Below are 17,377 nucleotides of genomic sequence, written 5' to 3'. Positions count from 1 at the left end.
AAGCTATCGTCTCTGCAAATGAGAGCGCATGTAGGCAGTGAACCATCGCTAGCAAAGTCGGCTGTACAACTGGGGCGAGTGCTAGGGAGTCTCTCTAGACTAGACCTGCCGTGTGGCGGCGCTCGGTCTGCAGTCACTGATAGTGGCGACACGCGGGTCCGACGTATACTAACGGACCGCGGCCGATTTAAAGGCTACCACCTAGCAAGTGTGGTGTCTGGCGGTGACACCACAGCCTTGGCCTACTCGATCACTGTATCCATCTCCGATTGAGCACATACAGGTTACCATTGGATGACAACTCCAGTGTAATCCACAACCGACATTAACCGTCCCTGTACCGACCGTACCCGGAACAGGCGTGGTACTCCATCCCACAACTGACATGCAGTACCTGTATGACACGATACACGCATGTTTGCATGCTTGCATTCAGCATTTTGACAGTTACACTAGTTATCAATGTACCAGCATTTCACGTCTGCAATGGCCACCTCGCACTTACATTAACCTGTGATCTTGCTATGTCAATCAGTTAAATATGTTACGTTGACAAATGTGGCAACGGCCTTGCCGCAGTGGCTACACCAGTTCCCGTGAGATCACCGAAGTTAAGCGCTGTCGGGCGTGGTCGGCACTTGGATGGGTGACCATCCAGCCGCCATGTGCTGTTGCCATGTTTCGGGGTGCACTCAGCCTCCTGATGCCAATTGAGGAGCTACTCGACCGAATAGTAGCGGCTCCGGTCAAAGAAAACCATCGTAACGACCGGGAGTGCGGTGTGCTGACCACACGCCCTTCCTATCCGCATCCTCAACTGAGGATGGCACGGCGGTCGGATGGTCCCGATGGGCCACTTGTGGCCTGAAGACGGAGTGCTTTGCTTGACAAATGTACTCTCGAAATTTCATTATTCTGCATTATTTGTTTCTCGGTGTTGCGATTTTTTTCCGTCAGTGTATTATAACTACAATGTTTCTTGTGTAAAGATAATTCTGAAAGAATACTTAGTTAGTTGTAATAAAAGAGCTGAAAGCTCCAAATTTATGGAGTAAAATACATAGTCAGTTGCGCGCTCTATTACGGACTTTCCGCGCAGCATCCGTCGATAGATTGGGAAGGTGCGGAGCGAATAGGAAGGAGCGGCGGCGCCCGCCACGCCGGCGGAGTGGCCCGCGTGGAGCGGCCGGCAGGCGCATGCGCGGCGGCGGAGGCGGCGGCGGCGGCGGCCGAGCCGGGGTGGCGCGGCGCCAGTGGCCGCCATGCAGCTGCAGCTGCCGCGCTTGCGGCTGGGGCTGGGGCTGGGGGCCAGCGCCGTGCGCCTGCTGGCGCTCGCCGCCTGCTACGCGCTCTTCCTCGTGCTGGGCGCCGCCATCTTCTCCGCCATCGAGGCGCCCGAGGAGGCGCAGCGCGTGCGCCAGCTGCGACAGCTGCGCGCCGCCTTCCTGCGCCAGCACTCCTGCGTGCCCGGTGCGTCTCCTCAGCTGGCCCCCTTCCCGCATGTGCCTCAGCTTCTGGCCCGCTTCGGCTGTTCCTCCTTCCTCACGCTGCCACGTCCTTTATTAAATGTTTCGACACCCTCACATCTACTCACCACCTGGCGTTACAGCACCGTTCTCGGCCAGAAATGCCAAAAGATACGTACTGTCGAGTCCGCAACGGAAGCGGAACACCCTACCGGTAACTTTTGTAACTGAAACTTTCTGACAGATTAAGACTGGATCCCAGTGCCTTTTCTCTCACGGGTTTGCTCTTACCGACTGAGCTACCCGATCGAGACTCAAGAGTCGCCCTCGCGGGAGGAGGCAGGTACTGCGAGAAGTAAATCCGTGAGAGCCAGTCGCGAGTCTCGGCAGGGTAACTTAACCGGTTAGAGCATTGCCGTGCAGAAGATAGCCTCGATCGGCCAGGAAGTTTCGAAACAGCTCACAGTCCGCTCCAGACTGTCATTCCGGAAACAATCCCCTAGTCTACGGGTTATCCATTTCTCCGCAGTTTATTCCAAGTGCGGTACTCCTGCGATACAATTTCTGAGAAATTTGGGAAGTAGGAGGGAGACACTGCTAGAAGTTAGTCTTTGAGGGCTGTTCGCGAGGCGTGCCAGTTGGTAAAACAATTGCCAGCTATAGGCAAGTTTCCGGTTTCTAGTTCCAATCGAGCATACAGTCGTAGTCTTTCGAGAAGCTTCAAAACAACACACACTCGGCTGCAGAGACGAAATTCACTGAGTAAATTATTTCACTGGTCATTTACAGACGCATTTCGAACAGTGAGAAACCGAACTCTTCCGACAAAATTTTGGAGTTTGGTCGGGAATGTTTTCTGAGTATTTTCGTATAAGGGAGCCGTAGTCCCCGTTCGCCTGTAACAGAGTAATTGCATTTCGTTACTCTGCTTCTCCTAAATTTACCTTTGGAGCTTTATTCCACTCTAAACATATGCACAACAGTCCAAATGTCGACAGTATGCGCTGTTTGTGTTTGAAACAAACTTGTTACATTCCTACTGTTGACAACAGTAATGTCCACTTTACTACTTGTCCCCAAGCTTGCATTCAGTACGCTCGCATGTGTTTCGCTCTCTCTCTCTCTCTCTCTCTCTCTCTCTCTCTTCCCCCCTTGTTTTTTTTTGTTTTTTTTGTTTTTTTTTTCCATCAGTGTTAGTCGTACGTTAACAGGTTTAGCGATGAAGTGGTTGCCGATATGCACCTCACGTACGGTTTCATTGAATGCAAATAGAATAGCGGTACAACGACGTCACCATTTCGTGCTGTGGTGATGACATACGGGCTTTTTCACTTTCCTGAAGATAATTTCACTGAAATAAACATAACTGGTGTAAGAAAATCTTAATTATATTCCTGAACAACAGCCGAAATTTTGTCGGCGAAGTTCAGGTTAATGCAATATATTTTCATCATCAGTGGCGATTGTGTGACGCTTCGGTTATTTAGAATACGGCGTTTCTTTGTGTTGGGGAACGATTTACAGTGAGGAGATTAAACACAACTGACTGTGTGCTTCCGAGAATTCGGAATAAGACGGTACCTAGAAAATAAAATTTACTCGTTTTTTTCACTGTTGTATTCCAGAAATAATATACATCGCTGTCATAGACAGTACTTGCTTCTATACTTCGTTGTAGCAGACTCGCACTGTACATCAAAATCGCAGGAATTCAAGTCGTACATACAGTGCGCAGTCTACACAGTTTAAGCATGGATGTTAGCTTGTCTCAAGGTTCCATCACGTTTGTCTCTTCATGCGTACTTTCTTAAACAGATGTCCGCAAACTGACGGAAGTGGTCCACATGTTTCCAGACTGATCAAAATAAAAGCAAGCGTCCTGTAATCATACACAGAAGTCTAAGATCTCTGTAAAACCTGGCCAGACAGGGAGTCGTGTATGGGACCTTGATTTGTTTCCGTGATTTTAACATAAAATACACGTTTATTACAAAAAGCACTGAAAACGAACTGTTTTGTGTGTGTGTGTGTGTGTGTGTGTGTGTGTGTGTGTGTGTGTGTGTGGTGTGGAATATTTTGGGACTACATTCACGGCAAACACAAGTTATGTCACTGTCACAGACATACCCATTCCTAACTTTCATAAATCACCCATAAACTTTTTGCATCGTTTGCCTGCAGCAATTGGAATCCCAAAAATTATTAAGTTCGCACACAGAAACAAATTTGAATTACCAGTTGACACAAAAGAAGAAAGCGTAGTACATCGCAACATATTTGTAAGCAAGTAATGTAAAAATTAATGGTATGGTATGTTCATTCCGAAAATTCTAATCAGTTTTTTTTACAATCAAAGATATTCAAATCATTACTCCATAAACAGAAAATTACAGAATATTTCAGTGTAATTACTGTTGTGTTGTTGTTGTTGTGATCTTCAGTCCTGAGACTGGTTTGATGCAGCTCTCCATGCTACTCTATCCTGTGCAAGCTTCTTCATCTCCCAGTACCTACTGCTACCTACATCCTTCTGAATCTGCTTAGTGTATTGATCTCTTGATCTCCCTCTACGATTTTTACCCTCCACGCTGCCCTCCAATGCTAAATTTGTGATCCCTTGATGCCTCAAAACATGTCCTACCAACCGATCCCTTCTTCTAGTCAAGTTGTGCCACAAACTTCTCTTCTCCCCAGTCCTATTCAATACCTCCTCATTAGTTACGTGATCTACCCACCTTATCTTCAGCATTCTTCTGTAGCACCACATTTCGAAAGCTTCTATTCTCTTCTTGTCCAAACTGGTTATCATCCATGTTTCACATCCATACATGGCTACACTCCATACAAATACTTTCAGAAACGACTTCCTGACACTTAAATCTATACTCGATGTTAACAAATTTCTCTTCTTCAGAAACGATTTCCTTGCCATTGCCATTCCGAAAATTCTAATCAGTTTTTTTTACAATCAAAGATGTTCAAATCATTACTCCATAAACAGAAAATTACAGAATATTTCAGTGTAATTACTGTAGTTTCGCCAAATTCGAGAAATACGTACTCGCCAAACAACGCCACTCAAATAACGTTTGTTAGAAGAGGAAAATGCGAGTGGTTTAAATTTTAGCCAAAATGCTACGGCGTCCCCCATTGTCTCACGAACGCGACCTGTAAGGAAGTATAATTCTACGTAATGACGCCAACAGTAATCGTAAGGCTAACGACAGTACGGTATGCTGGAAATTGTACTACACAACTGCGTTGCACAACAGAACTAAAGGATCATTTTTCGAAACCCCGTAATTCCCTCCCATTTCGCCGCACAAGTGTGAAATTTGGCTCAAAGATGCGGAGAACCTTCCTCTGTAAAGGTGCAAAAGCGTGGCGCCCTCTAGCGTCATCTTAGGGCTCGGCGACGCTTAAAACAGCAACGTATCGACACGTGCGAGAGAAAGGCCACAGCTCACAAGTTCATGCGAGGTAATTGTGTTCCACTGGCTCCATAGTTCGCCACAACTCTGACAGACGCCACTGTGGACGTGTCTCACAATGGGACAGCCCCACTTACTCTCATTTTACCCCTTCTTTTGACGCCTCTGCGATGGAGGTCAGAATCGCTGCACCTAGCGTTGAAATCACGAGGTTTTCTCTGTGGCTGGAAGAGTAAAATATTTCAGATACACCGCCTCTCAGAATCGGCACTAACAGTGCTCAGGGTGTGTCATAAAGAGCATCAATTTCTCCGGGGGGCTTATTCCCTCACATTTCGCATCGAAAACGATACTTGGCTGAGCGATGAGAAATAGGAACAGGTTGTTGACAACCTTTGACACTGCTGACATTTGCAGCCTTCCCCAAAGACGTTGTGGAGCTGCATCCCCGCTGAACGTGACGGCACCCCTTAGGAGAGCAGCGCGACCGCAATTCTTGGTTTCGTGTACGGGTTGGAACCACTAGGACAATTTAAGGCCATTCGAGTTTTCGCCAACTCACTTCTGTTGATGGAGACCGTTTTTGCATGTGAGGTTCTAGCGAACTGCAACTCACGGTGCAGGTGACACGACGCCGGAGAACTCCAGGAACATCTATAACGCCGAGAAAGACAAACTTCATATCTATTGCCTCCGTGATAAATAGCCGGGCAAAATAAATTTTTGTAGGAGACCCAAAATAAGACTGTCGATTTTGAGCCTAAAATTCTCAGTCTCTTTCGTGCATTATTTCGACTAAAGTGAACGATGTTCCGAATAATCTGCATTTATAACTGGTTATTTCAATTGGTAAGCCTCTAGACCGACCAAAATTATGAGAAAAGAGACCGAATAAAGGTTTTATAAGCTGTTTCCTTCTTGGGTCGGATACCCACCCTTAAGATTCTTCCAGGAAAGCTCAGTAAATCATCCCATAGCTACATTCGTGTAGCCATTCTTTCTCACATCAGTCCGTCCAGATACTCCTAGATGCTTGAGGGCTGGCTCTGCTTCCAGTGATTGATCACTTATCCTATAGCCAAACGATAGCGCGCATTTTCGTGTTCACGTTTACCGTGAGTAACAAGTGTCCTGTTTCACTATCTGACCAAAAGTAAAAGGGCACCTAGTAGTGGAGAGTAATATGAGATGTATTCAGATGACGGCTTGGCCTCTGTTAACTGTGGAGGAATGGCAGCCCCTTCTTCCTCGAGAGCTGACACCAGAGAAGGTAGTGATGTTGGACGCTCTAGTCTAGCGAAGCCGACGTTCTAACTCATTTCAAAACTGGTCCATTGGTACTGTGGGAAGGACAGTCCATTTCAGGAATGTTATTGTTCATAAACCATTGCTTCACACATTCTGCTTTATGACAAGGTGAACTGTCACGCTTACACAAACAGTCATTATCTCCGAACTGTTCGTCTAATATACGCAGTTCACAATGCTAAAAAAATACGTTCTTATCCTTCCACATTAACCGTTTCCTTAAGCGTAATGAGAGGACCGTATCCTAATCACGAAAACACGCTTTCTGTACTTCACTGTCAGCACTACACGCCATTGCAGATAACGCCCTCCACGCATCTGCCAAACCCAGCCCTTCCATAGGATTGCGCCAGGGTACATCGTGGTTCATCACAACAGATCACTAGTTTTCCAGTGTGACGTGGCACCACCTTATCACTGACTACAGAAAAGTGTGCTTTATGAGGAGCTACTCCACCATTCTACCCCATTCTTTTTAACTCCCTACTCACAGTCATTGTGCTATCTTTACTGGTAGTAGCACTTTGGAACTTACTAATGATTCATTCCTCTAATTTCGCGCGATTTTTTACAACCACCCTCCGTCCGTACCCGTCAGTGCGTGACATCTGCCTGTTGTCGATTTAGCTACGGAAGTTCCCGCGCGTTTCCATTTCACAGTCATCTCACCAACAGCAGAACTAAGCAGCTTTAGAATGGTAGAAATATCTGTGATAGTTTTTTTTAATGATGTGACATCCAATAACCAGTAAGTGAGCTCTGCTGTTACTGCTTCTGCTGCTACTGTTACTGCTTCTCTACTGACAACACAATACTTCCCGCCTACTTTTTATATTGGGCGACCAGCTTCTCGTGACATCTAGTAATAAATCCACGTTTCATAGGGGTGTCCGGATACTTTTGATCAGATAGTTTATATATCCTTGTAGTACGTCAGACGCTGTCTTTGCTTCTGTGAATCACTCCAAGTTAAGAACGAAATACTGAGTTTTGGCAGAAAATTTTCAGTCCAATCCTATATCTATTCCGAAATAACGACAGGAAGCACTATGAACAACTCACGTCTATTCGAGTAAAAGAGAAAGTCTTTTTTACGTGTCCTGATCTGCACGTTTTCCACTCTTAATATTCGTGTTACAAAAATGTAGTAATGGCAGTAGAACTAAAGGAGGGAGAAAAAGAGGTGGCGGGAGACAGGAATGGCTGAGATGTGCAGTCAGGATGACAGTCGTTACAGTGAGGAGGTTAAGCCGCTAGCAGTTTCCTTGCTGTTCCTGTCGCTGACACGGTTCGACCGCCCAGAACTTTATTACTTATCTGAGATGACTTTCCGATCAGCTAGCACTGCAGTGTGCGCGATCTCCAGCTACAAACGTGGAAGGCTTGCTCAGATATGTTACTGAGCATTTAGCTGTAAGGAATCTGCAGTATTTTCGGTACATTATTAATCAAAGATTTCATGAGAATATGCCAGAAGTTGTTACCGGTTCGTCACTTGTTTCATAAAACGATTTATAGCTCACTAAGAAGGAAAACATCACGAACGTAAAGAAAAAGTAATTGAAATGTCACAGATAGAAATTTAATATGAATAAAAGCTTATTAAAAAACCGTAAGCGGCCGGCCAACTTGATTTCCGAAGTTGTTTTGTTATACGTCTCTTAGAAGTAGTCGTATTGGGTGTGTTCCGTTCCAAATGACAGGCAGCAGTAGCTTCAATAGTTGAAACCATATTAAGGACGTTGTAGAATTGCAACCACAGATCTAAACAGAGAGGAAGCGAAGAATAGGGTTTTGGGTTATTAACCATTACAAGTGTATGAAACTTCTGTCGTCACAGGGGTTCTAGATAGAAGATGTTACTGTAGACTAGGTTTGACATCAAGAATTGCCTAAGAGTAAGCTTTGTGCAAAGTTAGTGCAGCGCTTACTGAATGTTGACTAAAAGCAAATGGGAACACGAATTTTATTATGGCGTTTTGAAAACAACCGAACTCACTTTTTCTTCCAATGCTTAAAACTTCAGCCTATTAATTCAGTCTAGAGATGTTTCATATCCGGGGAAGATATTTTCCAGTACGAAAAATTATTTTTTTATGGATTGCCTTGCAATAGCGAAAAATATATAATCTGTATACTATGATTTACATGCTTCGGTAACCCAGGTCGCTAAGGCACGCATGTGCAGTGGCGCTCGGTTCGGAGATTGGAGGTTCGAATCCTGCTTGTGGGAAAAATTTTCACTACAAGTATTTGGTCGGTAAAGTGAGGAGAGGTGATGGTGGAAAGTTCCTGACTGCCAGACTTTGCAGCAATGTCCTGGAATAACTTTCAAACTTCTACGCAGTGTCTCATGGAGTGAGGGTGTGTGACACTGTTGATGGTTATCCGTCTTTAGAATGGAGACGTTGAACTCGGCGTCCTCCTGGTGCTGTTCGAGAGAAGTATGCCTTGTGCTCCCACCATGTTTCACCCGCACGTTTCTCTCATCATAACACAATACTGGCAAGGCACCACGCTACACACACATCCGTTACAGCCACCTACAATCAACAGATTCACTTCAAACGCAATTATCAAATACAGTGAGCAGGTGAGGGAAGCGGCCATTGTGCGGGGGGGGGGGGGGTGGAGGGGAGAAAACTCTTCCCGACTGAACATACCCGTCTGTATCTTCAAGCCAACAATACTAAACGACTCCTTCGTTTACTACTGAACTCTCCTGTGCTATTTAACTGAAATAATGCGCTACGTGATCAAAAGTATCCAGACATCTGACTAAAAATGACTTACAAGTTCGTGGCTCCCTCCATCTGTAATGCTGGAATTCAATATGGTGCTGGCTCACCCTTAGTCTCGATGACAGCTTCCACTCCTGTAGTCAGGTGCTCGAAGGTTACTCGGGGAATGGCAGCCAATTCTTCAGGGAGTGCTGCACTGAGGAGAGGTATCGATGTCGGTCGGTGGGTCCTGACACGAAGTCGGCGTTCCAAAACGTCCCAAAGGTGTTCTACAGGATTCAGGTCAGGACTCTGTGTGCCGGCCGGTGTGGCCGTGCGGTTCTAGGCGCTTCAGTCTGGAACGGCGTGACCGCTACGGTCGCAGGTTCGAATCCTGCCTCGGGCATGGATGTTTGTGATGTCCTTAGGTTAGTTAGGTTTAAGTAGTTCTACGTTATAGGGGACTAATGACCACAGATGTTAAGTCCCATAGTGCTCAGAGCCAGGACTCTGTGTAGGCCAGTCCATTACAGGGATGTTATTGTCGCGTAACCACTCCGCCCCAGGCTGTGCATTATGCACAGGTTCTCGACCGTGTTGAAAGATGCAATCGCCATCCCCGAATTGCTCTTCAACAGTGGGAAGCAAGAAGATGCTTAGAACATCAGTGTAGGCCTGTGTTGTGATAGTGCCACGCTAAACAACAAGGGGTGCAAGCCCCCTCCACCGAAAGCCACCGCCACCGGATTCTACTGTTGGCACTACACAGGCTGGCAGATAACGTTCACTGGGTATTTGCCATACCAACAACCTGCCATCGGATCGCCACATTGTGTACTGTGATTCGTCACTCCACACAACGTTTTTGCTGTGTACTGTGATTCGTCACTCCACACAATGTTTTTCCACTGTTCAATTGTCCTATGTTAACGCTCCTTACACCGAGGGAGGCGTCATCTGGCGTTTACCGGCGTGATGTGTGGCTGATGAGCAGCCGCTCGACCATGAAATCCCAATTTTCTCGCGTCCCGTCTAACTGTCATAGTACTTGCAGTGGATCCTGATGCAGTTTGGAATTCCTGTGTGATGGTCTAGATGGATGTCTGCCTATTACATATTACGATCCTCTTCAACTGTCGGCGGTCTCTTGTCAGTCAACAGACGAGGCCGGCCTGTAAGCTTTTGTGCTGTACGTGTCCCTTAACGTTTCCACTTCGCCAGCACATCGAAAACAGTGAACCTAGGGATGTTTAGGAGTGTGGAAATTTCGCGTACGAGCGTGTGACACAAGTGACACCCAATCATCTGACCACGTTCGAAGTCCGTGAGCTCCGCGGAGCGCCTCGTTCTGCTCCCACAATGTCTAATGACTACTGAGGTCGCTGATATGGAGTACCTGGCAGTAGGTGGCAGCACAATTCACCTAATATGAAAAACGTATGTTTTTGGGGGTGTTCGGATACTTTTGATCACATAGGGTGTGTGAGAAGAGAACTCGACTGCAAGAGAAAGAAAGGAACTTTTCTCGGTAGAAGCGGAGGTGCTTTGTCAAAACGTTAACTGAAATTTTAAGATCGAATTCTTGGAACATCCGCTCTAGTCATTCAAATTTACCCAGTATTCTCTGATTTTTATGTGTTGCCACATCTGTCGAATTTTCTGGCTAAAACGGTTTGATTACAATGAACAAATTATGGCAGCCATGAATCTTATTTTACAGAAATTCTTGAGTCGAACTTAAAGGAAATTAGCCACTGGAAAGATGTTGGACAAAGTGTACTGACCAAGAGAAAACTACGTCGGAAAATAAGTGTGCCTACAAAAATAAGCGAGCTACGAAAGAAATTTTCGACCTTTGTAGTATAGAATCAATTCCGTCGTATAGTGAACGAAGGAAAGAAAAAACTGTTCTCGCTTTGGCAATGGGAGCCTGCAATGCAATATTTTTGGCCACTGAATTGGTAGTTTACCCACAACACTTGCATAATACTCACCAGTAACAGTTTTACTCTTTCTTAGGAAATCGGTAAAAGCCGACCTTTTGCATCCCAAGAAAGCACGTGTAGTAAGCTTTTGGACATATGAAATCATTTCGACACTTTTGATGCAGTGTCACAGATTCTTTGACTGCTGTATCTTTTCTGGCGGGAAGTAGTGGATGGACATCTTATTAATAATAACAAATCACTGTTCTTTAGTTAATTCTTCAGTTAAAATGCACCGTACTTTTTATTCTGGTATGCCTGTGACACCAAATATTTCATACAACTCCAATCTACTATCGCCCATCGCCATATGGTGCACGACTTCGTTGTTTTCATCTGTGAATGATGTCTTCGGACGTCTTTCATGTGGAACATCTGTAAGACAACTACGATCATGTTTGTGTTCATTTCTTACCTATTGAAAGCCGAAGACACCTCATATATTTTCACCAAAATAGGATAAACATCCTTTTGCTGTCAGCTGCTCACAGCAACAAACATTTTGATGGTGTCACATTTCTCTTTCTTGAGTAGAACGAATAACTCGCAACAAGACTAACGTAAAACAAAATAGTTCCTAAGATCAAGTTGAGAAATGAGTTAAACGACGCAATAACATGGGACAGCATCTCAGAAAGTTTATTTCGTTGATATGAATGCCAAGACGAGAAATTTTCATCTTACTCTTGGACATGAGGGAACTACTAGATATAAAATGTCTCTCAACATCAAAAACATAAAAAGACAATGTATGTAATACCCATCATCCAAACGTTAAATCCGTAACGGCAGCTCTAGATGGGTATTGTTTTACAGTATCGAACATGTAATCGTTTCATTCGGAAAACCATTTACGCTTCGTTTGAAGATGTAGCCACACACATCGTTATTCCTCGTCCTCACGACGGAAGGGATGGAATCATTCGCCGTATCTCCCTATCCACTGTTCTTAATTTTAGAGCGATCGGAGCAGCCTCTGTGACTGAATCATAGAGCGGTCATAGAACACCACTTGGACTTGCATTTCCGTCGCACGTTGTCCGCCTGCGAGGCGTCACCCTATTTCTGCTGGGCTGACGATGTGGCGATAAAACGAGGGCTTGCGTCATAAAGTGCAGCCTGCTCTTTAATCGCGGTGTGTATGTTCGCGGCGCACAGTCGGTTGCGTATTGGCGCTGAAACATAAAAAGGAAAGGGGCAAGTCTGCGTGGACAGCCTGCCATGCTGAAACATCAAACACCCTCCAAAGGCATTTTTTCTTTATCTCCGAGAGAAATAAACAATTTATATAATGGCAACCGTACCCAATTCTGCAGAGGTGCCATAAAAATATACGTAACCAATTATTTCAAAAAATACGCCAATCAGCCTCTTTATGCAGTATTAGCATGATGCATGTTGGGCTTCATCCATCTTTAGCTAGTTCAGTCGAGGCTATAGTTATCTTTAGCAGTTGTATATGTAATACTGCAGCTGGCTTTTGCGAATTAACGTTTTTAGGTATGTTGTTGTTTGAATCCCACGTTAAAGTTATGATTTCATTTCAGTTGTCCTTCCTTGAGTGCCGCAGTTAGCAGTTTTTTCCTTCCGCATGTTCGGCACGCACGTACTCACACAGTTAAAAACTGCACACACAGTTGCAACGCACAGCATTTGTCCTTTGTTCGAATTATATGTTGGTCAGAAATTGCAAATGAAGTCAAATTATACATCGTTCATAGGCTTAAATTCCTGCGCTTCGAAAATTACTGTCGATATTTTATAAGAATGTCTGGGGCACCACGTGTCCCAAGTTCGTAAGAATTTGTCCATAAAAAAAATACCAGATGTGAAATACATATCATATTTCAGTTTACAATCCTAAATTTTGGAAGTCACCTTAGAATGCTTTTTAAATCTTTGCTATGTACAATAAAAGGTGACGACTCAAGTAAGAAACTAAAACTTCCCTGTTACGAATGATTTCCTTTGTCGATCCCTCCTTGGCCTTACCTGGAACGGTTCAAATGTAAAGTTGTATGCTTCACAAAAATTTAATTGACGTTAATAATCGCTTATACGTCGTCAATGTCGCATTCATATACCGGGCAGTCAAATGAATACGAGACAGACGGAAAAAAGTGAGTGAACTGTTTATTACGTCAAAAGTAATCCCCATAAGTAGTTAATATATTTATCCCTCTGTGAGATAAGATGGTGAATGCCCACATGGAATAATGTTTGCGGTTGCCTACGGAACCGTGACTATATCCAGGCGTGTACTTCTTTGTCCGAAGCAAATCAACGACCACGGATATCATTCTTCAGGGCTTCCGCTGGGAAGCCCTTACCCATCTTCCACAGAGTCCCGATCTCTCCTCAAGTGATTTCTATATTTATGGAATTTGGAGTCCTGAAGAAAAACATTGACGGCCGTCGATTTGCTTCGGACGAAAAGTTGCACGCCTGGGTACAATTATGGTTCCGCAGGCAACCGCAAACATTTTTCCATGAAGACACTGACCGACTTGTCTCACAGTGGGATAAATATATGAACAGTTATGGCAGCTACTTCTGAAATAATAAACAGTTTCCTTTTTTTTCATCTGTCTCGTGTGCATTTGATAGTCCCTTATATTACATCAATAACCAGTTTTCGTGTTGCCTCGGTAGTTTCTCGGCCTTATAGAAAGCAGGCACCCTCAAATAACGCCTGCTGTTTGGAAACAGCACTCGGCAAATTTCCAAATTTTGCAGGTGGTGTGTTGCTTTTGTTATATTGCGACTATGTACTACGCTTTGTTTCTGTTTACGTAACACGTTGTGGCGGGAAATTCACTTGATGGAGGAGCAGATACACAGATTCTTCCCCCAAATGAACTGTCGCCTTAATTAAAACTATAATATCGTGATTGGAAAAAGAGGGTTTCAAATTCCCCTTCAACCATCTTCATTCATGTTTTCTGTGATATTTCTAAATTATTTAAGGTGAGAGCTTTCAGCACAGTCGTGGCCCAATTTCTTCCCGTGCTTGTTCGCCGACGTAGTCCTCTGTGTCTACAGATTCTGGTATTACAGAGATATCAAACGCTTTTCTTCACCCGGTGACGGAAACTGCACGGAAGGCAGACATCCACTTGCTAATCTGTTTTATGTGAGTATAAAACTAACTAGTGCTGATTGAACAAAGTACTTAATAGCCCATAGCGTCTAGATTTACCTTAATCACTGAAATACCATTTCTTCCCGAGGAATAATCTTTGAATTTCAGTGTCCCAATCATGTTCAGGTCACAAGAGACCACTGGATAAATATGGAGAATGAAATCGGTCGCAAACTTTCAATACTTAGTCGGGGTCAATTCAAGGATTTTGGTCGGGGGGAGGTGGGAGGGCGAAGTTCTAGATATTTTGTTTTTCCAAATTTTCTGTAGTAAACGAAGACGTTTTCTTAATCTATTACAGTACCAACTGCTATAACGAAAACAATTTCGATGCTGTTACTGCTGAAAACCGGTTGAATAGCATATTTCATCTAAATCTGCGTCTTCGACTGATTTCACTGAGAAGAAATTGATTAACAGACGCGAAAGAAGCAGTCATCATAGCTAACGACTCTGGTTGACTTATTTTGGTTTGACAACACTTCCTATCTCTCTCTTTTACTTTGTTTCATTCCTGCTTCTAATTTAAAGACGGCGTCATTTTGCTGCATACGTGTCCACCAGTCGAAGAATAAACTGTAAAAAATGCAACCGTACATACTTCTCACATCCAGAAGATAATTAAAAGTAAATGTCGGGGACTTGTACGCAGGAAGCATAAATATTATTTCCCACGTGTCAACTTTAAACGTTTTGAAAATATGTTATAAGATCAAACTGCTGTTGTATCTTATCCCTGAAAGTGAAACATAATTACTTGCATACAGACGCGAAGCAGAAAAATTTCTAAGCTATTCCTCTTGGGTACGGGCGAAGCGATCTGGCAACAAAGAAGTAACGAAAGATTTCCATTCCCTCGTAGACTTCAGTTGAGAAACCTACATGTGTGGGGCAACACTATTCCAGTACATATATGTTCTCTCTTACAGAGGTAATACATCTCCCCTCACGTCTGCTACCTCTGCCTTCTCTATCATCTATGGGAAGCAATTCACGTCGCAACACATATATGATACAGCAACCGCCTTAGGGAGGCAGAGTGCGTTTTGTAAATGTACTATTACGTTTTCATATCAATGGGGGAAATTTCCAAACATGTTACTCGAGCAATCACGCCTATTGAGAAGACAACATAATTTTGTAATATTTCTTTACATAGTATTATAATTGGAGAGAGGCACTAAGCCTTCGGCTTCTATTGGAACATCTTTAACATAAGAAGCGCCACAGAATGTGCTGTAGAAATTTCTACGATATAAATTACGAAGGTGGACCATAGTAAGTAAATGATACTCTGACCTTGCAAAAATAATTTACTGTTTCTTTACGGAAGATCGTGACCACAGCGTTATGTAAATAGGAACGAAAACAGTCATATAAATTATGCTTCTTTGACTGTAACAGATTGCGTTTGATCTAATATCTTGCATATAACTGTCTTCTGATCTTCTAAAAAATAAACGGTTGTGAACGGGAGTGAGATAGGAAATGAATATACTGGGCCCTATCCACTCGCCACATAGTTACCTCGGTTACACTCAGCATGCAATTTTCTTTCTTTTGAAACATCACCGGTTTAGAATAAGACCATTAATTACATGATGATCTCTTATTAATTGTCGACGAGAGTTCAAATGTAAGTGTAGACATGAAATTCTATCCGTATGTTCTGAATGCTGAAAGTTTGCATTAGACTTTCTCTCTACTACTCACAGACTGTTGTGACATACGAGTATACGCCATTTGCTGATATTGTAAGTTAATCTTGATTGTCTTCAAATTACGTGTCACGTATGTTACTACCCTAACAACAGACCGAAGTGAGCTCAGTCAAAATATGTGCTGCGGAAACGCAGGGCACAATAGTACCGAATAACAACATTGATGCTCACAGTATCGTTATCAAACTGGGTCGGTCTTCCTCCACTAGTGGACAGCAGCAAGTATTTTAGTGTGAACATATAACTGAAATGAATGATTATCTCATTGGTAACATTATTGCTTTCAGCTGCAGTACAAAATATTGCTCATTTAGCGTCCCGGTATAAGAGTTAACGAGAATTCAACAGGACATACGTAATGAAAGCTGCTGTGGCCAAATATTTCTGCAATATAGTGTAACTCACTGACTTGGGAAATTTTCCTCATTTTCAATATGTAAGCAGTTGTTTTCATTACAATCTATTTTTGCTCTACATGAACAGCAATCTTTATTAGGGACATGACATACTCAAAGTTGTAGACCAACTTTGTATTTGGCCAGCAAAATAGATAACGATCGCCGAAATAGGGGTGGTATAAAATTCATACTAGAAATAGTAAGTAAAATGTGAAGATAAATAGTTCAGACAGTAAGAGAACAAAAATTTTTGAAATGTGGTAGTACAGAAGAATGCTGCATATTACAAGGGTAAATTGAATAACAAATTAGGATATGCTGAATCGAATTGGAAAGAAAAGAAATGTGTGGTATAACTTGACTGTCGCAATAGTTCAATTGAGAGGATGCATTCTGATGCAACAAGGAGTCATCATTCTGAAACGGAGGAAACTGTAAGAGGAAAAATTTGTAGAGGGAGATCAAAACTTGACTACACTAAGCAGGCCAAAATGGGTGTAGCTTACTATAGATTTTCAAAGATGCAGGGGTTTACATAGGATTGACTGCCATGAACAGCTGCATCAATCTTAGAACTGAAGACCACGACAATAAAGTCTGTATTGGACATTAAATCCAGGTGCTCCTTTCTCAGTAAAGCAAAGTACGTTGACATATTCCAACAAAGTGTCCTTACGCTTTACTCGAAGTTCAGAAGTCAACTAGTACTATGTTCCACTTCGGGCGCACAGTGTTACATATAAAATCCTAGATGTGTACTAATGAGAGCTTAAGAGTCCATCGCACTTGCAGTTAGATGATGTATTGTAACATTACTCTTTCAGAAGACTTTGTAGTCAGGGCAGCCACAGCCTGGATATATCATTTTGAAGATAAAGCCGATTCAGCTGCAAGTACTTTATTTGTAAGCACGGCCAGTTTCGTAGCATTTCAGCAGCATTATCAGGTGCAATAATATCAAGCAATGGGATGACCCAGCGTTCACAGTCAGCAATTTTTCGCTAAGTAGTAGACGTCAATTATAAAACAGCATAAAACAATATAGAACGCTCCCGTGATAAATTGAGTACCAGTATTTGGTGAGCTAAAGGGTTCCCATATACAAAAAAAGTGATCAAAAACTGACAGTGTATGATCTTCTATGGGATTATGTAAAGTCAAGTAGCGCCGACCCTCATTTGCCATCGCAAAGGCGCGCATGGTTGT

General features: G+C 43.4%; 1 pseudogene; it reads left to right on the top strand.

The window, feature by feature from the left end:
• The first annotated feature begins 560 nt into the window (after positions 1–560).
• LOC126249974 (5S ribosomal RNA) lies at positions 561–677 on the top strand (annotated as a pseudogene).
• The last annotated feature ends 16,700 nt before the right edge of the window (positions 678–17,377 follow it).

This window comes from Schistocerca nitens, chromosome 3 (genome assembly GCF_023898315.1).
Source record: "Schistocerca nitens isolate TAMUIC-IGC-003100 chromosome 3, iqSchNite1.1, whole genome shotgun sequence".
NCBI classification, from domain to species: Eukaryota; Metazoa; Arthropoda; class Insecta; order Orthoptera; family Acrididae; genus Schistocerca; species Schistocerca nitens.
This window is presented reverse-complemented; position numbering and strand designations above follow the sequence as displayed.